A 25,228-nucleotide genomic window follows, 5' to 3' on the forward strand; every position below is an offset into this window, starting at 1 on the left:
CAGAAATAACAGATTTCTATCACTTTGGAAATACCAAGTGCCTAGAAACAAAGGCCAGAACTCTCTTTGGATGAAGTCAAATTCCTTAAATATCAAACACATTTCTAAACCAGATGTCATCTAAAAACAACAAAACAGCATAGCTATTGGTTTTTAATATACAGTAAGTCCCCAACCTACAAACATTTGAGTTGCAAACAAATCACACAAGCAGTTCACATGTTTAAGGTAACTATAAAAGTAAAAATAGTTTAATTGTAGTATTTTTGTGTGTGTGTTTGGATTTTTTATGCTTTACATTGTATATGTGTGTCAAAGGAGCTCCCCGCCTCCATCCCAGGCTCCTAGGGCAGAGAAGCTCAGCCAGTCCCAGCACCCAGAAGGAAGCTCCCCTGCTGCCATCCCAGGCTCCTAGGGCAGAGAAGGTGAGCCAGTTCCAGCACCCAGAAGGAGGCTCCCCACCTCCATCCCAGGCTCCTAGGGCAGAGAAGCTGAGCCGGTCCCAGAAACTGGAAGGAAGCTCCCCTGCTGCCATCCCAAGCTCCTAGGGCAGAGAAGGTGAGCCGCGTGGGCACCAGAAGCACCCCCGCCCCATGGAAATGAGAAGACACATAAACAAGCCTCAAAAACAGACTTCCAGATCACCTACAGCACCCCAAAGGGAAACGTGATGGAACAATCTGATACTCAACCACCTGGACTCTCTGAACTGGCAACAAAAGAGGATCTGGGAAAAAGGAAATCAGAAATAATTACTCAGATAACAGCAAAGATTTTGCTCATGGTGCAAGACATGATTAATAAATCTAGAGAGGACACAGATAAAAAAATAGAGGATCTGAGTAACATGATGGAATCCCAACATAGGAAACAAATGGAATCCGTAAAACAGATACAAACAGATTTCCAAGAGATTAAAAACTCCATCGAAAGTCTGCACAGCAGAATGAACCAATGTGAGGATAGAATTTCACATATAGAAGATAAGATTGCAATTAGTGAGGAGGAAAAGAAAAACTGCTTTAAAACTGTAGGGGAACACGAGAAATCAATCCAGCAGCTGCTAGACGATGCAAAGAAGAATAACATAAGACTGATTGGAGTCAATGAAGAAAGAGGAGAGAGTGCAGATGACATAAAAAAACTCTTCACAGAAGTGATGGGAGAAAACTTCCCAAGGAGGGGAAAAGAACTTGACATACAGATAAGTGAGGCATATAGGATTCCAGCTAGCCTTAATCAAAAAAATCTATTTGTGTCAAAGGTGTATAAGACTCACTTTGTTGGACTTATATGAACAAATCTGACTTATGAATGTTCATAAGTTGGGGACTTATTGTATTATGTGTAAGATTCACATTGAGTGATGTGGTGAAAGTCAGCAAAGATTAGTCCATGCTGCTCTCTTGCCTCCTCCTGCTCTCTTCTTACTGGGAGACCTGTCTGAATGCCTGAACAACAGGATATGGAGCAAGTTCCTGGGCCTCCCAATATGGGAGGCTAGGAAAGCAGCACTCAGAACTTGGGAAATTCTCCAATCTTAATAAAAGTGTTCAAAATGTACTTAATAGCCTGCTAGATGTTGCTTTTGTTCTCCTTTTCAAAATTAAAGTGCTGGTCATTCCACATAAGATCCCTGTCTTGGTTACTTTTCTCTCTGCTGAGACAACATACTGAACACCCGAAAACAAAGGAGGAAAGGTTTATTGTAGCTCACAGTTTGTAGAGGTTTCAGTCCATAGTTGGTTGGCTCCAGGGCAGGATGGCATGTCAGAGGGGCATTGCAGAGGAGAAACAAAACCATGCCATGGCAGGGCAGGCAGAAGGCAGTGAAGCAGCAAGCAGCAGAAGCAGCAGCCTGCCTTTCCTTTTATCCCTTCCAGGGTACCCACCTTTTGGGTAGTGCTACCCAGAACCAGGGTGGATCTTTCTGATTATCCATATCCAGAACTCTGCTAAACCAATAATCATGCACCCTTAATCCCAGTATTACTCCCTTAATTCCCGAATCACACACTTCATCCCAGTATCACACATCCTAGACCCAGCAAGCTTCAAAAAGTTCCACCTATGACCACAAAACAGGAGGACATTTTGGGGAGACATCTAGATACAAGCCATAACATTCTGCCCCTAGCCCCCAAAAGACTCATATGCATTCCTTTATGCAAAAGGCTTTTAGTCAATATCCAAAAGTTGCCAAAATCCTAACAGTTTCAGCATTGTTGAAAAGCCCAAGTCTAAAGTCTCCTGAGATTTAAGGCAAACCTTTAGCTTTGAGCCCCTATAGAAATGAAAAGAAAGTTAAACACTTCCAATATTCTTTTTTTTTTTTTTGGAATGATCAAAGATGTCTTTATAAAGTATTTTCATGACTTTATTCTAAATACACAGAATAAAAAATGGTGTCAGCTCATTCATGAGACACCAACCAGATTTTCCTTATACTGTCTCAGAATTGAAAGATAAATTTCCCCAGAGGAAAAAAAAAGAAAAAAAAATTTCCCCAGAGGGTGTGCAATGCATCATAAAATGGCCTTTTTCTGAGGGTGGAAGAGGAAGGACTGGGCAGGATGGCATATTAAATTGTACCATGATAGACATGCAAGATTGTTATCCAATCTATAGAACTTATATACATTTTGATGACTTAGAAAAACAAAACAATCATTTTGAGACAAGCCTAAAAAGCTTGACATATTTAACATACTTAGGAACTTTTGGTGTGGCAGGAATTCTCTAATTGTACCATATGGGCCTTTGAAAGTAACAGAAGGCCAGTTTCTGGTAAGTTTGTGGCTGAACATCACACTCCAGCCTAATGAAATACAAGGTGGGTTTAACCAAGGTGGACACCTCACCTTAACACACGCAGGAAAGGTGTGTCAGTGCAAAACAGGGACTAAACTGCTTTCGGGACATCTTTAAAATTGATACCAGTTGGAAAAGGGAATTTTCTTTTCCTTACTTTCTTTCCTTTCCTTCTGATTTAAGGCAGAACCCATCCACTACAACTACTGCAGTTAAAAATGGCTTTTTGCTTATTTAGTCTTCTGCTCTGAGTTCAACTGCTGCTGAATTCATTTGGCATAACTCTGTGCCATGGAGTAAATGATAGGCAGGACAAAGTAACACACCATCACAACCACCAACTTCTCAAATATCCAGGCCAGCCAGTTTTCTCCCTGGAGTGCACCCGCCTCACCCCTGTGGTGCAGCTTCTGCCGCTGGGCCTCGAGGTATTCCTGGAAGGGCTTCTGCAGAGACGGACCTATGCCACGGACAGCACCAATGAAAGCCACCATCTGCTCCACGATGGGCTTGCTGAATGTTATAATAACCAAGATTTTTCAGGATATGCATTTGAATTATTCCTTTTCCAATCAGGGTTGCACCAAAGAAGGTCCAAAAAGGTACAAGAAAATGTCCACATGTTATTCCAGCAAGATCAAATAGAAGATTTGGAATAGAAGCACAGGCCAATATTCCAAAATATACAACCTTCTGTACGAGTCTCTGAACCGCCAGTTTAGCTCGTGAGGGAAAGTCCTGTGTAGACTCTGCATGTTCCAGCATCTCTTCAAATTCCTGATACTCTTCATCATCAGATTCAGTTCCCGAGAGGCGAGCTGCCCTGGCTATGAAATATGGAGGCAGCTCTCCAATTGCTGTACCAATACCCCACATGCAGGCCTCAATCCTAACTTTCGAGATGATACTCCACAAGGAAATGGTTTCTTCTGTGCCCTCTTCATCTGGACAAATAATCTGATCAGCATAGGGTGGTTCAGGGAAATTAACTGAATTGCATTCATAAGCAGCTAATGTAGCTGAAGCTATGTGTGGGCCCAGGTAAAGCAGAAAAGTGTGCAGCCCTGTTCCAAGCCCCACAGAAGACAAAATTCCCAAGCCTATCCAGTAGGCATACAGAAGAAACTGTTTCTCTATACACTACACATTCTGTTGATGTGCTCCTTCAACATAGTATGTAGCTACAAGCACAGCAAGCAGCAGTAAAAAAGACACCACAGTGCTTTGACCATGTCATCATTTGAGGTCCATTCCTTTAAGATTACAAGGATTTCCAGAGAAAAATACTGCAAGGTAATGAGTGGTTGTCTCCACAGGACAATATTCTGTCTTTCTTCCCAATCCCTCCTCTTCTTTTCATTCACCGAAGAGGGGTCTGTGAAATTTCCATTGTGTTGTTCTTTGTTCGCTGCTACACGTCTCTAGCCACAAGTTTTTCCATTCTCTGACATTTCATTTAGCAGTAACTCTTCAGGAGCCACTCGGACCCCGGCTTCTCCGGATCTCAGGATCCTGGAAGCAACTCCCGACTGACGCTCACACCCGCCTCTGGGCTCTGGCCCGACACTTCCAACATTCAATGGCACAAGATAGACATTTCCATTCCAAAAGGTACAAAGAGGGTATAGAAAGGAATGAAAGCAAGGCAAAACCAAAAATCCAGCAGGGCAAACATCAAGTCCTATAGTTCCATGTCCAGCATCCAGGGCAATCTGTGGCAAGATGTGAACTCCAAAGGGCTTGGCTGGCTCCATCCCTATGGCACTATGGTAGCTATAGCTCCCATGGCTTCTTTCTTGGACTGGCCCTGCTCTCTCCTTGGAGTTTTCCTCAGACAATCTGTGCATCTGGCTTCTCTAACCTTCTGGGGTCTCCACTGCACCTTCAGCCTCACACTCACAACTTCCCACACTGCCCTCCCAGGGGCACACTGCCGGGCCTCCCAGGCCTTCTTCTGAAATCTGTGCGGAAGCCTTTTTGACCCCACAACTCTGGCATTTTACCTGCATCTAAAATCAGCACCATGTAGATGATGCCAAAGTCGGCCACTGCTGGAGCAGTAGCCAGGCTTCCTTCTCTCTTGGCTATAGGAGTCTAGTGCTTGGACTGTGGAGCAGAGGGAACCCAATCCTGAGGGACAAATTCTCTGGGCCACCGCCATTCTGGAACCTGGTGCTCTGGGGCTCTCTTCTCAAAGCAGTCTTTTACCTTTGGAATCTTGGGGTTGCAAAGGCTGGAATCCTGCTGGTTCTGGTGATGTCCTCATGCCATCTTTTCTATTGTACTCTTACTTTTCCACAACCAAATTCTCCTTTGTTCCATCTTTGTAATCCTCAGCTTTACTGGAACTTCTTTTCTGGCCAAACCCAAGACATTTTAAATCATTCTGCTGGGCTCTTTGCTCTTCACTCTCAACATGAATCTGGCTAAAAGCCCCCAACAGTAGCCATGGCACCACCTCCTTAGACTGTCTTGAAACTTCTTCTGCAAGATTAATTAATCCGTTGCCTTTAATCTTAGTCTCAGGCAAAGTCTCTGGACATGAGCAAAATGCAGACAAACTTTCTGCCAAAGGATAACATACATGGTCTGGAGTCCAACAGCCAATGCAGTTCTTGTTCCTAACTGAAACCTCTCAAGCCTGGTCTTTACTGGCTGCATTTCTATCAGCATTCTGGTTTTTTGAGCTCTGAAGAGAATCTCTCATCAAGTACAGTTTAAAGTGTTCAAGGGCTGCTTCTTCAGCTGGCATCTCCAAACCTTTCCAAACTCTTTCCACAAGCCACTTTCAAAGGCTTCTGAACCACATGGTTAGGTAGTGCTGTAGCAATGATTCCACCGCTGGTCCCAAAATCTGTATCAGCCAATGCTTACTAGAGAAACAGATTTAATGCAAGATATAAAAATATATAAGAATTTACAAGATTGGCTATAATGGCTGCCCGCAGAATAAGGTGTGAAAAAGTGCAGAAGGGCTTCTGTGCACTGGAGATCTGAAGGATCCAGTAGAAGGCCTGGAGCTCAATGTAGTGTCCTGTGTGAGGCCAAAGAGTATGCAACGTCAGGCTGAAGGTTCTGTGCTAGAAGCTGAAGAGTCTGTGCTGGAAGCACAGGAGGTGACACCCAAAGCGAAGGTGAAGACTGGAGCGCCTCTGAAGAAACAGAAGCGAGCCTGCCTTCTTCGTTCCCCTTTACACCATTCAGGCACCAGTCTATTGGGTGCTGTCACTCACACCCGATAAATCCCAGCAAGTCTTCGGTAACTCCATCACCCACATTCAGAACTCTGCTTATCCAATTTAGTTGGGCATTTCTTACTCAAATTGATACAATCACTTAAATATCACAATCCCTAAGTAAAGACCTTGTAGATACCAACTACTGATTACCCTATGTATTTTCATTTATTATAAACAGTGTAACAGGGACTGATCTTGCTAAAAAAGCACTGACTCTTAGGTCTGCAGATGCCCAAATGGGTAACTAAAATCAGAATTTAAAATTTTGGTTTTTGTGGTAGATTAACTAAATGGTCAACTTGGAACACCCAGCTGAACTGAATCAGTATGGTTCTAGGCATGGACAATGTACCTGAGGACTGTTGCCAACAAGCATAAAAAGAGAACTGGAGAGGAAGATTGCTTGCAATTGATTTTCTTGGAGAAGTTTGCCACGGCTGGTTTTCCTGATGCGAGCATGGCTGTTCTAGTCAGAGGAGGAGCTGTTGCTGAGAAGGGCTGCTGTTCTTGTCAGGGGAGCTCTGATCTTTGCCTTCAGCATTGCTTCCTGGCTCCAGTGTAGATCCCTCAGCCTGGTGGCACAAATTCTTCACCCCAATGACACAGGCTTTCTAGCTTCCACCACTATTTGACTATTTGACCACTACTACTTGACTCTATACAGAAGGTTTGCTGACCCTTTGAGCCTTCCCAGTGCAGATCCTCTATACAGACTTTCATGAGACATTGCCGTGGGCTCCAGGCCTCTGGCTGAACTCGTGGAAGACATTGCCTTGGGCTCTAGGCCTTTAACTGGACTTGTGCAGGACGCTGCCATGGGATCCAGGCCCTCAGCTGTATTCTTCGGTCTCTAGTGTGTGGATAGATTTCTTGCACTCCTTTGCATTTGACCTTTAGGGTGAATATTATAAAATAATCTTATAAAGTATGTGTCCTGCTCCTCTATTCCCTTACAAACCCTGACTAAAACAGCTTTCATTCCACTGTCCTTTCTCTGAGTCACTACCTTGTGCAGTCAACAGGAACCACAGGCCTGATGGATAAACATCTTATGATGAGAGGAAGGTACCCACCTAGGCATTAATGACTTTCTCATCAAGACAATGCTCTGTCAGACCATCCTGAGATAATGGTCAACCAGCCCACAGTTGGACTAAGACTGCTGAATTATATTTTGTGCCCTCTTTGCTATATAATCTTGGAGCTCTTATTAGCACCACCACCCCTCCAAGACACAGCTCTGCTGAGAAGACCCCTTGTCTTCCTAGGATAGCTATACTGCGTAAACTGCTTTCCTGCCTCTGTCCCCCCCGCCCCCCAGCTGTGTTACTAGAAACTGCTGCTCCCAGGGCCTCACATTTACTGGACAAGCACTCTGCCACGAAGCTACACCCCTAGCCCTTCTTTGCTACCTTTTACCATTACTTTTTCTATTTGGTTCAGGGACAAGTGTCCAGAAGTGTCAGGCCCCACTCTGGCAAAAATTGCTTGTTGATTCCTTCCTGCTTTCCTTCATCAAAGACTTTCTGCATAAAGGCTAGCTAATAAATGTCTGATCACACAAATTAATCTAGAATACAAATAAGCTCTCTATGAATATCCATTTGCCCTCTAGGAAGAGACAGAGCAAAGCACAAGTTACATACAATATGGTTAGATTTATATAAAGTTTAAAGACAAATAAAGCTATGCTGTTTAAGGAAGCATATGCTCCTCTATTTATCAAAGACAGATGGATTTTCTTTCAAAAATCTCCCCAAATAGAAAATCCAGGATAAGAAGATTCACTGCTGAATTCTATCAACCATTTAAAGAAGAAATGATGGTAATTTCATATAAACTCTTCCAGAAAGCAGAAGGAAAAGGAATGCTTTCCAACATATTTTATGAAGCCTGCATAAAACTAACATTATAGGAGAATGAAGAGACTTCTAGTTTCCTAAACAGGCCAGTTTCAATAGGCATGAAAATGAAGTTCCTGTTTATATAAAAAAGTAAGGTGAAGTAACCTGATGTTAAAAGTTATTTTTCTATTGTTTCTAACTTAAAAGAAAAGTAAATGAAATGAAACAATTCATTTCTTCTGTCTTCAGCTTTTTTCTATCTATAAAATCAAACTCCTGTGCTTTGCTCAATGGAACATCCATCTTATTTTATGAAATGAGGTGTAGCTTGATTTTAGAATTATAAATAAAGCCAATTAAGATCTTTAAACTCAATCAGTTGTCCTTCAACAAGATCAATATTCCAAACATGAATACAGATGCAAAAATACTTTACACTATATCAGCAAACTGATATCAACAAAAGTATCACCTTGACTGAGTATGGTTTATCTCAGGAATACAAGGATGATTTAAGCTGGACATATTTACTATTTGACTCTACACAGAAGGTTTGCTGACCCTTTAACAGAATAAAGAGAAAGGCCATTGTGATCATCTGCACAGACACTGTAAAAGCATTCAGAATTTAGTATCTACCCATGTTAAAAGCAGAGCAAGCTAGGTATAGAAGGGAATCTGAAAAAGGGCATCTACAAAAAACATAAAACTAATATACTGAATTTAACATTGTCATTGTGTAGTCAGATAATGAGGATAAAGCATAAATATTGGAAAGAAAGAAATGTCTCTACACGAGCACACGATTAATCACAGAGAACATTCTAAGGAAATACTACCTTCAACCAGGTGGTCAAGGTCAACACAAGTACTGAAAAGTTATGTCAGTCACATGTATCCTATATACTGTGATGAGTGGTACCTTATCTCTAGGATCTTCTGCCTCAAAAACCCAAAACCCCAGTCTAATCCTGGTGAAGACATTAGACAAATCCTAATTGTGAGACATTTTACAAAATATCTGACCAGTATTTGTCAAAACTGTCAGGTGGTCAAAAACCAGGACAGTCTGAAAAACTGTCATAGTTGTAACTAAATGTTATGTGATGTCATAAATGGGATCCTGTGTTAGAGAAGGGATATAGGTGAAAAGATATGAATAAAATATGGACTTTGGTTAATAATAATGTATTAGTACTACCTTATAGTGCGATAAATGTACCCTACTAATACATTAACAATAGGGGAAACTGGATACAGAATCCATAAGGACTCTGCTATCTTTGCTATTCTTCTGTAAATCAAAAGCTATTCTAAAATAGTTTATTTTTTAAAAGTCCTAAGGAAGTTGGGCAAGGTGGCATATGCTCATAATCCCAGCATTCTGGGAGGCTGGCATAAAAGGATCACAAGTTCAAGCCTAGCTTAGGCAACTTAGTGAGACCCTGTTTCACAATAAAAAATTAAAAAGGGCTAGGATGTAGCTTAGTGTGATAGCCCTGGGTTCTGGGCTTCAATCCCCGATACTGCAAAGCAAGCAAACAAACAAACAAACCAGCATCACCGACCTCAAACAAGAACAGAAACAACTAGAATTAATAAGTAGATTTATCCTAGCTTCAGAACATAAAATCCATACAGAAAAAGTAACTTTTATTTTAGCAGCAAACACATGGAAATAAAATTTAAAGGCAATTGCACACAAAATAGTGTTAAAATACTTAGAAATATGTTTAACATGCAGATTTTGCATGATCTCTTTACTGAAACTATAAAAGTACTGCTGAAATGTAAAATAAAGCAAAACAAAAAACCAAAAAAACTCTAAATAAAAGAGGGGATATTACCATGTTCACAAATTGAAGAACCAATATTATTAGGGACTGGGGATTTAGCTCAGTGGTGCTGCTCCTGCCTCGCAAGCTCATGGTCCTGAGTTTGATCCCCAGTACCAGAAAAAAAAAAAGAACCAATATTATTAATGTGTCAATACCAGCAAGCTTTGTTCTTTAATAGAAATTGATATGCTGGTTCTAAATATTTATTCATCCACTCAAGTACATTACGACTGTGCCAAGTTTTGGGATACTAATAGAGACACTAGGAATATGTGCACCAGTTTTAACTTTTTCTGAATCAAGGAAAACTTTATTTATGTACACATCAAACAAATCATAGCATCGAAACCATTCATCAGTATTCTAGCTAGCCTAAGTGTCCTCAATACAGGAAACAGATGGTCAAAATAAAGAAGTAAGTAAAAATGGCCATAGTTAATATGGAGGAAAATGTAGTGATGCTGGTATATTTTTAATTTAGGTAACAATCTGGATTGGCATAATCTTTTGGAAAAAATCTCACATATCAGACATGAACATTTCCACTTTCTGACCCAATATTCATTCCTAAACTTTGTTATTTTTTTGTTTTTGTTTTGTTTTCTTTATTTTTGCATTACTAGGATTGGACCCAGAGCCTTCACACTGAGATAGACCCCTTTCTCTTTTTATTTTGAGTCTTGCTAAGTTGCTCAGGCTGGGCTCAAACATGCCATCATCCTACCTCAGCCTTCCAGAGTGCTGAGATTACAGGCATACATCACTGCACCAGAGTTCATTCTTGAACTTTCTATTTTAAAATAATTACACCAGAAGTTACAAAAACACTACAAAGAGGTTCTATGCACTTTTCATCAATTTTTCCCCAATAGTAATAACTTATATAACTATAGTACAATGTCTAAAGCAGGAAATTGGCATTGGTACAAACCATAGAGTTCATTCAGAGTTCACTAGTTTTACATAAACTCATTAGTTTGTGTGTATAATTCTGGATAATGCTATCAAATGTGTAGGTTTGTGAAACCACAGCCACAGGGAAGATATAAGATATTCCAGCAATACAAAGATTAGTTGCATTACCCCTTTGGAGTCACACCAACCCTTAACTCCCTGCTTCATTCTCCACTCCTAATCCCCAGAAAGCACGAAACTGTTCTCTATTTCAATAATGCAGTCACTTCAGGAAATTAATATAAACAGAATCATGCATTATATAACCTGAGCTTGGCTTTTTTCACTCAGCATAGCTCAAAAGGCATCTAAGTTGTTGTATCGACAGTCTGCTTCTTTCTACTGTTGAGTAGTAATCCATGGTATAGACCACCCTTTAACTATTCACCCACTAAAACACATCTGGGTTGCTTCCAAGTTTAGGCTATTACAAAGAGAGCTTGCTAGGAATGTTTGTGGACAGATTTTTATGTGGACATACATTTTCATTCCCCTGCTCAGGAGTACCACGCTGAATTTTATGGTAAGTATATGTTGATTTTTTTTCCATTAAGTTTATTGATACATTTTAGATATAAAATAGTTACATTCACCATTGGGATCTTGTACCATTACATGATGTATCTTGGTTCCTATTTTTTTTTCCCCTTCCCCTGCCTACCCTTCACCCCCTCCACCCTTCTCTATTTGCAAAGACTTTGTTTCCGTTTTTTTTCCTTTTCTCATATCTTTTCTTTTCCCTTTTTTCCTTTCCCCTACCCCTCCCACTTTCCGTGCTCCTTTAGACCTTTTCTTCCTATCACACAATATCAATTACACATTTTTTAAAATTACAGTATCAAAATTTAGAGGACATTACCACAGATTTTACAGAATTTAAAAGGATACAGAAAGCATGTTACAAAAATCCTTTTTGAAATAAATTTGACAACTTCTAAGAAATACCTTGGAAGACCAATTAATGAAACTGACTCTGGAGGAAATATAAAATTTGAATAGCACCTATTAAAGAAAGTATATTCCTAGCTTGAAAACCTACCCATACGACAACAACAGGCTCATATACATTGTAACTGATAAATTATATCAAACAATTAAAGCAGAAAAAAGAAGGAACACTTCTCCCCTCATTTTAGGAAATCAACATTGTGCTAACACTAAAACTGGATAAAGATAATAGAAGAAAAGAGTATGAACATAGATAAAAATTTGTTTAACAAAACAATTAGAAGTCAGATCTGGCAGTAGGTAGAAAGTGGTTTTGTTATAGGGATGGCAGTGTTGGTTCAGCATTGGAAGATCCACCCCCATAAGTCATCATTTTAAAAGTATATATTGATTTTGAGATCATCAAAATAATTTATTTCATAATGATGAATTTATAAAAGAGGGTCTCATTAAGAACTGAATTCCTATGATAGGAACTTTACTATGGCCAGAGAGGCCAGGAGTAGTGTAGATTATTTTGCAGATGTCTACTTAAGAAAATGCGAAAATTTTAAATAACCTTTATTGAGATATTACATATATACAGTTCATCCATTTAAAATATATATGAAAGTATATAATTATACTTTTAGCATAATCACAGTTATGCAAATATCACTACAGGGTTAAGGGGGTAGTTAATGGTAGAGTGCTGAGTTCAATCCCCAACAATACAAAAAAAAAAAAAAAAGGAAAGAAAATAAAATGTATCTGAGCTTAAGGGTTATGACAGATTTAGCTTTATGCAACTTGTTTTAGCTCAAACATTCATGTGTATACTGTGTACAGATGATGCAAAATTTACGTGGGTTGGTGGTTTTAAATGTCTGAAGAATCCCATTGTTATCTACTTGTTTTGCACACACACATCCACCTCAAGACACAGATATTTCATCTTTACCAGAATAGATCATTCACAAGACTAACACTGAAAGCTGGTTTGATGATACTATTATGGGAAAGTATTTTTACAGTTATTTAAACATTCAGAAAACCAGTATTATACAATATCAAAACCATGGACTCTGGTGACAAATCACCCATGTTTAAATCATGGTCTTGTTATTTACTACTTGTATATCCTTGAGCAAGTATTTAAACCTTCTATTTTTCTAGTCTATAAAATTGAAATATTCTTCCTTCTCAGGGATACTGAGTTAAATGTGTTAGTGTACAAAGTGTCTATAATAGTCTTTGACAAATAATGGGACAAAATATCTATCATAATACAAGGCCGCAATATATCATTAGAACTGTGGTATCCATGACAACTACTAATGGCTGCCCATCTTAACAAAAGCAGTGAATTGGCATATTTAGGGCAGAAAAGGGAATTCATGAAACTGTCCACAAGAAACCAATTAATTTAAAGGGAATAACAGGAAGTGTGATAGAAAACTAGTCCAGCATGGTGAACACCACTAGCAGTGAGAAAGAATTATCTTTAGCTTCTTTTTTTTTGGAAATGGGGTCTTGCTACAATGTGCAGGCTGGTCTTGAACTCACAGACACAAATATTCCTCAAATACAGCCTCTTGAACGCTAGGATGAGAGGCCTGTGCCACCATTACCCAACCTTACCTTTTGTTTTGACTTCTGTGTTGCTTATATTATATAACATATAATAATATATATTATAGGGCCGGGGATTTAGCTCAGTGGTTTCACCACCTGCTGCGCAAGTGCAAGGACCTGAGTTCGATCCCTGGTACCACAAAAAAAAATATATATATATATATATAATATACATGAAAGATGTGCATTTTTCTCATTTCAACAACTCTGAAATTAGAATAGGATTTTGAAATGATGCTGTATAAATAGGTCATGTTTTCTGAACATGGTGCTCCTCTTAAAAGTAGTACTATCTGATGTGATGAAATAGTCATCATTATTACCAATTTTAAACAATAATGCAGTGACTCATGCATGTGGCAAATCTATCAATACACAGTTTCAAAATAAAGTGATCAGAAAGAGGTAAGATTGTTACAGAGGTTGATAACGTCCAAGTGGAATAGTAATAGAAATAAATGGTGACAGCGTATATAAAGGTTGTTATAGGTGAGGACTCTGGCAAGATGGCAAGATTAGAAGCAACAGGACCCTATTTCTTCACCTAGGAACTGTGTTAAAATAATCTGTTTGATATAAGTATTTTGGAACTATAGTCTATTAGAAGGCTTGGATGGTAATTTTTGATTAATTTCAATTTCAGCTCTTAGCCAGGCAGCAGCTTCCCACTCCTACTCTCTGGTCCCTTGGAAGGAGCTATGCATATGTTTTGGGGGGGTTGGTTTGCTTTGATTTGTTGTTTTTGGAGACAAGGTCTTACTATGTAGTTCAGGCTGGCCTCAAACTTGTGGCGATCCTCCTGCCTCAGCTTCGAAAGTGCTAGGATTACAGGTGTGTGCCACCACGCCCAGCTGGGCATGTTTTGCATCCTGGTCTTAATTTATGTTACTGGGGTGGGGGCTTAATGTTGCTCATTGTTATTCTGCAAATGAGAGGCGTAGCACCCTACACAGGGCCACAAGAAACCTTAACACAGCAGAGAAGTAAGCAGACAGAGAGGAACTGGTAGTATGCAACTAGGCAGTAGGAGGAGGAAAGGTGAGGACATTCCCTATTGAGAAGGAAGAAAAATACATATTCTATAATTTGTAGCAGGGTCATGCAGGTGATGCAGACTTGTAATTCCAGCATTCTAGGAGGCTGAGGCAAGAGAATTATGAGTTCAAATCCAGACTGGGCAACTCAAAGATCTAGCAAGACTCTGTCTCAAAAAAACCCAAAAAACAAAAACAAAAGCACTGGAGGTGAGAAGTGTAGCTCCGTGTGTAGGCTCTGGGTTCAACCTCAAGTATTGCAAAAAAAAAGTGTGTGATGTGACTTTTGTGTGTTCATGATGGCTGGATTAAAGGGAAATTATTAACAATTTTGGCCATTATTTTGACCCTATAATTAATGGATGCCAAAGAGACAAACACAAAATTTAAAATACTAGAACAGGGGCTCGGGATTTAGCTCAGTGGTTTTGCTGCCTGCTGCGCAAGTGCAAGGACCTGAGTTCGATCCCTGGCACCAAAAAAAAAAAAAAAATACTAGAACAGAAGATGGTACTAAACAACAACAAATGAACCTATTGACAATTTGGAATCCAGACACCGGAGTATCACAATTTGGGGAAGAAAAGAAGGAGGGGGGCAGATCCCCAGGACCTAGGAAGGATCTGAAGGGAAAATCTGAGCCTATAGAGAAAGTGAAGAAACAGACCTCAATGCAGAAAAAGGAGGTGGCAAACTGCACTTTCTTCCTGGCTCCAGGCATGAGAGAGGAGGATCAAATCTACACAGACACAGTGAGGATGAATGACTCCAGAGGCCTCCAGAGAGAACACACCAGTGGAATGGAGCAGTGGATGCTATGCCCTACAACAGCTGGTGAGTGACTCCAGCCCAAGTGTCTGCCACGTCCTCTGGAGACAGTGCTTGGCCAGGTGCCATTTTAGGGAGGGGCCAAATGAACCCGGGACTGTGAGCTGCTCCCCATTGGCTTCATCTCAGAGCTCCCAATGTTGAAATCCCACCATGCCTGGGTGAGGGACAACCACAGGAGATGTCCAGGGTCAGGAAGCCGCAAGAGACACCAAGAGTGTTGTAGGCTGAACAACTCAGGCCCCAACCCCAAAACCAGAGGCCAGGATTAGCTTGAACTTCTGTGGAGTTGAAAGCACCAGAATCAGCACTTTGCCCTGTTCCTGCGGCAAGCTTGCTGGGATCATCCAGCACAGACCTGGCCTCTGTCTGCCTTCTCTGTCTACCACTGTCAGCAGAGACACACTCTGAATTGGACACTACCACAAAACTGTAGATCCCAAAAGATAACTACAGGCTTGAAATCACAGAGAAATCTTTTTTTTTTTTTGCTTTTGCTTTTTTTTTTTCCTTGATTGTTTTTGTTTTTTCATGAATATAAACATTTTTTATTTTGTTTTGTTGTTCTCTTTGTTTTTTCCTTCTTTTACCTCGTCTTCTTCACCAGTTTCCCGAAGCATGGGTAATCTTCCTTTGTTCTTCAGCCTCGCTTCTAATATCTGTCTCTTCTTTAATTTCTCTATTTTTTCCTCTTATCCTTTTAAAATTTTCTCACTGAAGGTAAAATCGCTTTGAGGGGATATTTACTGTACATAATTTTCTGACTGGTTTTAAATCTTGTTATATAACTATAAATCTTGTAACAATGGTTTAAGGTTGCAAATTAACAGTTACGGTTTGTCATTTTCTACACTGTGCTTGATGCTATTGCTATTACTGATGGTAGTACTTTAGCGAAGATGACTTAGTCATTGTGATCAGCTGTTCTTCCTTGCATGCCAATACTGAGATTGTCTGGGGGTCATAAACAATACCGTAGTCCAGTACCAAAAAACTAGGTGCTAGGCCAAATGGGCAAGAACCCCTCATCCCTAGCAAATTGAAGAGATAGGACCTTGGGACAGACTCAAAAGCCAGCTAGCCTAGAAGACATCTCTGAAAAGCAGTCATTTCCTAAAGAGGTCTTAATACTACTAATAAAGCTATTTACAATAAGCAATTTACAAGCATCAATGCAGAAAAAAAATTTAAAAATAGAAAATGAGAAAACATGGAAGCAAGATACAACCCCAGACCTTCAGCTTGCCCAAGGCAAATCTAGGAGGCAGTGATGTGGAAGTAATCAAAAGCCACCTAGCTGAACTTTCTGAAATGGTAGCAGCAGAAATAACAAAGCAGATGAATAAGTCTCTAGAAAAAACAAATCAGAAAAAGTTTCACAGAAAACTAAAGAGATAATGTCCATAATGAAGGATATAGTAAGTGAAACTAGAGTAGATACAGATGAAAATATATATAGGAGCTTATGAAAGTGATGGAAACCATGAAGGCCTAGCATAGGAAAGAACTGGATTCCATAAAACAGACTCAAACAGATGCTCAGGAGAATAAAGTCTATTGAACGTATACACAGAAGAATCAACTAATATGAAGACAAAATATCAGATCTAAAAGACAGATTTGCAATTATCAAATGAAAGACTTCTTAAAAATAACAAGGGATCATGAAAAATCAATCCAACAGCTACTAGATGATACAAATAAGACTAACATGAGATTAATTGCAATCAATAAAAAATTAAAAGCACAAAGGATTTTTAAAAAAACCTGTTCACAGAAGTAATTGCAGAACACTTGCCAAGTACAGAGAAAAAAATTGACATACAGATGAGTGAGGCATACGGAACTACAATTAGCCATGATCAGAAAAAAACTACAACAAGGCATATAATGGTCAAGATTCCAGAAATTCAAAGCAGGAATAGCTATTCTATTTGCAAACAAAGTGAATGAAAAACCAAGACTGATCAAAAGAGACAAGGAAGGCCATTACATACTTGTTATGGGAACAATTCAAGAAGAGGAGATAGCAATCCTAAATATATATACAGCAAATATCAGTGCAAATACCAGTGTTTATAAACCAAACATTATTGGATATGAAAATGAAAAGCAATAATACAATTGTAATTGGGCACCTCAATACCACACTGTCACAAATGGACAGAGCAACTAGACAAAAAAGCAACACAGAAATATCAGAGCTGAGCCAAACCTTTGAACAAATGGACTTGGTAGATATCTACAGTGTTCCACCCCGCAATAATACAAGAATACATATTCTTCTCAGCTGTACACAGGACCTTCTCCAAAAGAGATCACATACTAGCTCACAGAACATTCTTAAGTAAATGCAAAGGAACTGAAATTATCCCATGTATATTATCAGACTATAGTGCAATAAAATTGGAAATCAATGGCAAAAGAAACCAAAAAAATTACATAAAAACACGGAAATTTAGTAACACCCTCCTGAACAATCAATGCGTCATAGATGAAACTAAGGAAGAAATTAGACAGTTTCTACAATTAAATGATAATGCCCATATAACATACAAGAACTTACGGGATGCAATGAAAGCAGTACTATGAGGATAATTTCTAGTGGTGGATTCACACATCAGACAAAAAGAGCAAGCTCAAATAAATAACCTAAAGTGAACCTCAAGCTTCTAGAAACCGAAGACCAAGTGAAGCCCAAACTTCATGCAAGGGAGGAAATTATAAAGATCAGAGCATAAATAAATGAAATTGAGATTAAGAAAACGATACAAAGAATCAATGAATTGAAGAGTTGGTTCTTTGAAAGATTAAATAAAATAGACAAACCCTTACCCAATCTTATTAAAAAAAAAAAAAAGAACCAAATCCAGGAATGAAAAGGGTGACATCACAACACATCCTACAGAAATCCAGAAGATCATCCATCCATACCTACTTCTAGAACCTGTACTCTAACAAGATGGAAAACACAGAAGAAATGGACAGATTCCTAGATACATATGAATTATCAAAGCTGAATCAGAAGAAGATATAAAAATTTTAAATAATCCAATATTAGTCAACGAAATTGAAGTGATTAAAAAACTATGAACAAAGAAAAGCCTAGGTCCTGATGGATTCACTGCTGAATTCTATAAGAAATTTAAAGAAGATCTAATGCCACTACTCCTCAAACTCTTTAATGAAATTGAAAGGGAAGCAATACTACCAAAGTCATTTCTGGATGCAAGCATTACTCTGATACCAAAACCAGACAACGATCCAAAACAAACAGAACTACAAGCCAATCTTCTTAATGAAAATAGATGTGAAAATCCTCAGTAAGAAACTGGTAAACAGAATGCAGCTAATTATCAACATATACCTTATGACCAAGTAGAATTCATCCCAGGGATGCAGACATAGTTCAACATACACAAATCAATAAATGTAATGTACCACATTGACAGAATCAAGGACAAAAACCAAATGACCATCTCAATATACATAGTAAAAGCATTTGACAAATTCCACCATTCATGATTTTTAAAAAATCCTACAGAAAATTGGAATAGAAGGTCTTTATCTCAACCTTAAAAAAGTCATATATGACAAACAGCCAACATCATACTAAATGGTCAAAAACTGAAAGGTTTCACTCTAAAATCAGAAATAAGACAAAGATGACCACTATCACCACTCCTATTCAATATAGTTCTAGAAACATTAGCCAAAGCAATTAGACAAGGAATAAGGAAAGAAAAAGAAGTTAAATTACCATTATTTGCAGATGACATGATACACTATATTGAAGACCCCCAAAACTCCACCAAAAGACCCCTAGAATAACCAAATTCAATATTGTAGCAGGATACAAAGTCAACACTTAGAGCCAGGAGTGGTGGTGCACGACTATAATCCCAGCCCTTGGAAGGCTGAGGCAAGAGGATCGCTGTGAGTTCAAGGTCAGCCTGGCCTACACAGTGAGTTCAAGGCCAGTTTAAAATACATAGTTTGTTTGAAATGTGTCAAACAAACAAACAAAACAAAAACAAACAGAGTCAACACTCAAAAATCAATAGCATTCCTGCACACAAATAACAAACTCACTGAGAGAGAAATTAGGGAAACCACACTTTTCACAATGGCATCAAGAAAAATGAAATACTTAAAAATCAATCTAACGAAGGAAGTAAAAGACCTTTACATTGAAAACTACAGTACTCTGAAAAAGGAGATTGAAGAAGATATCAGAAAATGGAAAGATATCATTTGTTCTTAGGCAGAACCAATATAGTGAAAATAGCCATAGGTCCAAAACTGTTACACAGACTTAATGCAATTCTGATCAAAATACCAGTAGCATACCTCACAGAGAAAACAATCCTAAAATTCACTTGGAACCAGAAGAGACCTAGAATACCAAAAGCAATTCTGGGCAACATGGGCAAGGTAGGGGGCATCACAATCCCAGTCTTAAAATTATACTACAATGCTACCATGATAAAAACAGGAAGTACTGGCAAAAAAACAGATCTGAGGGTCAGTGAAACAGAATAGAGGATGGAAAACAACTCCAAGCACACTCAGCTACCTTATCATTGAAAAAGGGCCCAAACACCTTCATTGGAAGAAAGCCTCTTTAATACATAATGCTGGTAAAACTGGCTTTCCACATGCTGAAGATTAAATCTAGACCCATATCTCTCACCATGCACTAAACTAAAATCAAAATGGATCAAACACCTAAATATGAAATTAAATATTAAACCTAAATATTAAAACAGAACACTTAATCTGCTGGAAGATAGAATAGGTAAAACTCTGGACGACATCGGTGTAGACACAGACTTTTTAAACAAACCCCAACTTTTCACCAAGAGGAAAAATTACAAAGAACCAACAACTAGGATCACATCATATTAAAGCATTTGAACTGCAAAAGAAACTACCAGCAGAGTGAAGGGACAACTCAAAGAATGGGAAAAAAAATAAATTCACCAGTTACTCGACAAAAGCCTAATATCTAGAATATAAAAAGAACTAAAAAAAATTAGTCCCCTCCCAATTTAAAGTCCCAATCCAAAAATGGACATGTGAGGGCTGGGGATTTAGCTCAGTGGTTCCACCGCCTGCCTCGCAAGTGCAAGGTCCCGAGTTCGATCCCCAGTACCAAAAAAACCCCAAAAAACAAAAGTAGACATGTGAAATGAATACATACTTTTCAGATGAAGTACAAATAGCAAATCAGTACATGAAAAAATGCTTAACATCACTGGTCATTTAAGAGATGCACATTAAAACAACACTGAGATTCTACCTCACCCCAGAAAGAATGGCTGCTATCAAGAAATCAACCAATAACAAATGCTGACGAGGCTATAGGGGAAAAGGAACCCTTCCCTGCTGTTGGTAGAAGTGTAAACTGGTACAACCAATATGGAAATTAGTATGAAGATTACTCAAAAAACTAAAACTACAGGGCTGGGGATTTAGCTCAGTGGTTTCGCCGCCTGCTGAGCAAGCTCAAGGACCCAAGTTCAATCCCCAGTACCAAAAAAAAAAAAAAAACAACTAAATCTACAGGTTCCATTTGACCCAGCTATTCCCCTTCTAGGTATCTTCCCAAAAGAGTTAAAAGCATCAATATATGCATTCCCATGTTTACAGCACCACAATTCATAATAGCTAAATCTTGGAAACAGCCCAAATGCCCATCAATGGATGAATAAAAAAGGGATAAATAAAATGTGGTATTTATATATAATGGAGGACTACTCTGCCCATAAGGAAGAATAAATGAGACATTTTTAGGTTATGGATGAGACCATACTTTTAAGTGAAATAAATCAGACACATATGTAAAAATATCACATTGTTTCTCTTATGTGAGAAGCTCAAAGGGTAAATAAGAATCAAAATGGATGAAAGATATTGGGAAGTAAGAAGAATATATTCAAATGAGAAGAGGAACAAGGGAGGGCAAAGGGAAGGGAGGGAATAGGGATTAAAAAAGAAGATTATAAAAAGAATGGAAGGAAATAAAATAATAGAACAATTTCAAGGGTGACTTAGTTGTGCACAGGCAGAAATAGCTTACATGGGACTCGCAGGAGGCAGAGAGGGCAATAAGAACTCTGTCTTTCTATCACTGGGTGCTGAGCTACAGTCACAGGCAGTGACCACTGTTTCAAGTCCCTCCCCTCCAGGTAAAGTGATTTCCAAAAAGCCTGGCACTTTTTCCTGCTCTTGCTTTCATTTGCTTCCTTTAATGCCTCTTGGGAGCCAGACACTTAAGAACTGGGATGTTCAAACAAATGGCACGTACGGGGGAACTGAGAAATTCAGCACAACTGCAGGCACGGTGCTGCATGCCTGTAATCCCAGCACTCCATTTGGGAGTCTGAGGCAGGAGAACTGCCATGAGTTCAAGGCCAGCCTGAACTAAATAGGGAGACCTTGTTTCAAAAAACAAACAACAGCGACAGCAACAACAAAAATCCAAGGGCCGGGGTTGGGGGGTATTTAGCACACAGAAGACCTGAAAAGGTCTTATGTTTACAGCTCAGACTGATCCTGGGGAGAAGACAACCCATGAAAAAAGTAAAATGACTACAACAGCAAAAACCTTAGCAAACCTTAAAAAGTGGAGAATCTGGTTTATATTTATGATTAGATTCAAATGTTTAGTTTTCAACAACAAATTACAAAGTATACAAGGAAACAAGAAAGCATGGCCTATCTCTGGTGTGGAAGACTAAAAGTGTAAATAAGAATCAAAATGTATAATTGATATTGTGAAATAGGAAGAAAATGTCTAAAGGAGCAGGGGAAATGGGAGGGGAAGGGGAAAGGAAAAAAGGGAAAGGAAAAAATGTGAGAAAAGGAAAAAATGGAAACAGTCTTTGTAAATAGGAAGGGGTGGAGGGGGTGAAGGGAGGGCAGGGAATGGGAGGGGGGGAAGAAAGCATGGCCTAATCAAAAGAAAAAAATAAAACAAAAGAAAGCAACCCTGAGTGTTCAGAGAATAGAAGATGTGGTGAAAGTCAATAAAATGATTTGTGAAAAAAACCCCAGAAATATAAATAGAATTAAAAAACCAAATAGAAATTCTGAAGTAGAAAAGTACAATAACAAATTAAAATTTAGGAGAGGAATTAACAGATCTGAGCAGGAAGAAGACGGAATCATTAAACTTGAATATAAGACAACTGAAATCATTAAGTCTGAAGAAAAGTAACAAGGGTAAAGAAAACAAAAAGAGCTGGTAGGACATTATCAAGCGAACCTACATACACATTATGGGAGCCTCATTTAAGGACAAGGAGACAGAAGCAAAGAGATTATTTGAAGAAACAGCAAAAAAGTTCCCAAGTTTGACGAAAGACTTGCCATAAATACCCAAGAAGCTCACTGAACTTCTTCTAGGATGTAATCAAAGTGACTCAAATTTGAGCCGGGTGCAGATGCATACCTGTAGTCCTAGCTACTCAGGAGGCTGAGGTGGGAGAATCACTTAAGGCAGGAATTCCAGATCAACTAACACAGGCTATTAGGGAGAGGAGGGACAGAGGTAAGGAGGGAGGGAGGTTAAGAGGGAAGCAAAGAAAGAGATGGGGAGAAAGAAGAGAGACTCCCACACTGAGACACTGGTCTGTCAAAGCTAAAAAGAGAACCTTGAAAGCAGCAAGCGGTGACTCATACACAACGGATCCCCAGTAAGATGATCAGCAGATTTCTCTAAACTTTGGCAGCCGGAAGGCACTGAAGGAAGGCATTCATTCAAGGTGTTGAAAAAAACAAACAAAAATTAAAAAGTCAACTAAGAATCCCACATCTGGAAAAATGTTTTTCAAAATTGAGATAGTGGCCAGGTGTGTAATCCCAGCTACCTGGGAGACTGAAGCAGGAGAATCAAAAGTTCAAGGTCAGTGTGGGCAACTCAGCAAGACTCTCTCAAAATAAAAGGGGCGGGTATAGCTCAGTGATACGGTACTTATCCTGAGGCCCTGGGTTCAATCTCTATATCACAGGAAGGGGAAAAAGTAAGAGATACATTAAGACATTTACAGATGAACAAAAATTGAGGGAGTTCATTATCACTAGACTTGTCTTGCAAAAAATACTAAGGGAACTACTACAGTTTGAAAGAAAGAACACTAGACAGTAACTTGAAGCCATATGAAGAAATAAAGATCTCAGTAAAGGTAAATACATGATTAATTATAAAAGCTAGTATTATTCTAACTTGATTTTTGAAACTCCACTTTTTGTTTTCTATATGATTTAACAGACAAGCAAAATGTTATATATACAATGGAATATTCAGCCTTAAAAATGAGGAAAATTCTGACACATGCTACAATATGGATAAAATCTGAGGGGGGTACCTAGTTGCTGGTTCAGTGGACTTAACTGTGTACTCTCAAGCTTCAGGGGTATAATTAACAAAACTATTTGCTAAGTGAAATAAGCCAATCATAAAAAGATGCATAATTCCATTTATATGAGGCAACTAGAGTAGTCAAATTCATAGTTAGAAGGGAGCTGAAGGAAGGGAAGAATAAAGACTTGTTTAATCGGTACAGTGTTTTGATCTTATAGGATAGAGTTCTAGAGATGAACAGGGATGATGGTTATGCAGCAATGGGAATGTACTGAAGAGAACTGAACTTTACACTTAAAAATAGTTAACATAGCCAGGTATGGTAAGCCTTTAATACCAGCACTCAGGAGGCTGAGGCAAAAGGATTGCTATGAGTCCAAGGCCAGCCTGAACTGCACAGTGAGGCCTTGTCTCAAAAAAAAAAAAGTTAACATGGTAAAAAATTGTGTCATGTGAATATTACCATAACAGTAAAAATGTGGAGAAAATGTTATTAGAATAGAGATCCATAAACTGTACAGCTAGGGATTACACTGAATTGTTCTCATGACTCTAGTTGTTAGGGAAGGTTTCCCTGAAGACATGGTATTTAAACTGGAATCTCAAGAGTAACTTCTCATTTAAGAAAAGAAAGGAGAAAAATATTTGCAGCAGAGAAAAAAATGTTCAACCAATAGGAAAAGAACAAATTCATTACACAGTTCAAGACAGATTACAGATTATGCATACTAACCTCAAAAGAACTACCTACAAATTCATCAACAAAACAATCTTCACAATGAACTCAGTTTGAATTTTGTTTGATAATTTTCTTTGCAATTAATTTGAAAATAGGTTTAGTTTTTATGGTTTCATAAGAATCAAAAGATGAATGATCTACTTTGTGTGTGTGTGTGTGTGTGTTTGTGTATGCACTAGGATTCAACCCTAGTGCTCAAGCATGTTAAGCATATGCTCTACCACTGAGCTACGCCCAGCCAAATTTTATACTTTTGAGGTTATACATTTAGCATTCAAATAACTAATTTTAGTATATGTGCTGCCGAAGTGAGCACAGCTTTCAAATAACTAAATCAACATAGAACTGTCTGTAGCAATTCCACCAACGAATGGTAAGAACACTTGAAATTAGTGGTTCTAGTTTACTGCAAGGAGCAAAAGGAACACATTTTCAGGACTTCCAAGTAGAAATTCCAAAATTACTTTGTGTGCATACTGAACTTAAAATTGAGAAAACATGGCAAAATGGTGTGTAAATTAGTAGAAGTTTCACTTTGGGTTCATATTTCAAAATTCAGAGTTCTTTTCATTCAGGCAAAGAATCAGGCAACTATTAAAATCCAATGTATCCTGTCAGGTACAACCAGTTCCTGATTGAAGTTGAACCACAATATTGCCTAGAAAAGCTGAAGGAAAGGTATATATGTCCAATACACACCTCTATGTATATCCTTGGTACAGACAGAAAGAGTTCAATTTGTCTTTATGAGTACTAGACATTTCCCACAGCTGCATCTCTGGAGAAGGGCTTTCAAACAATACCCTAAAATATCTTTGCTAATCACTTAAAAATAAAACATGAAAACCATAAAAAGAAACCAGTAGGCTGAATACAAAACAAAGAACTCCAAAGCACTTTAAGAAAATTGACTTTAATGCCTGTAAAAGACAAATGCCAATCTATATTTTATATTAATTTGATCCCAAAATAAAAGGTTTATCCAATCTGCTCCTTTGATAATCATTTATC

At 38.6% G+C, this 25,228-nt stretch overlaps 2 protein-coding genes and 1 pseudogene across 3 annotated transcripts in view; all 3 read right to left on the minus strand.

The window, feature by feature from the left end:
* Eef1akmt1 (EEF1A lysine methyltransferase 1) overlaps positions 1-25,228 on the minus strand; it is a 42,474-nt gene that overhangs the window by 14,644 nt on the left and 2,602 nt on the right. The gene's annotated exons all lie outside the window — the stretch shown is intronic.
* Positions 1-25,228, minus strand: part of Xpo4 (exportin 4) — a 194,954-nt gene that overhangs the window by 2,939 nt on the left and 166,787 nt on the right. The gene's annotated exons all lie outside the window — the stretch shown is intronic.
* Positions 5-25,227, minus strand: LOC147821729 (vacuole membrane protein 1 pseudogene; annotated as a pseudogene).

Source organism: Heterocephalus glaber, unplaced genomic scaffold (genome assembly GCF_053883595.1).
Source record: "Heterocephalus glaber isolate CG9 unplaced genomic scaffold, H.glaber_assembly_v1.0 deba00001719, whole genome shotgun sequence".
Taxonomy (NCBI): domain Eukaryota; kingdom Metazoa; phylum Chordata; class Mammalia; order Rodentia; family Bathyergidae; genus Heterocephalus; species Heterocephalus glaber.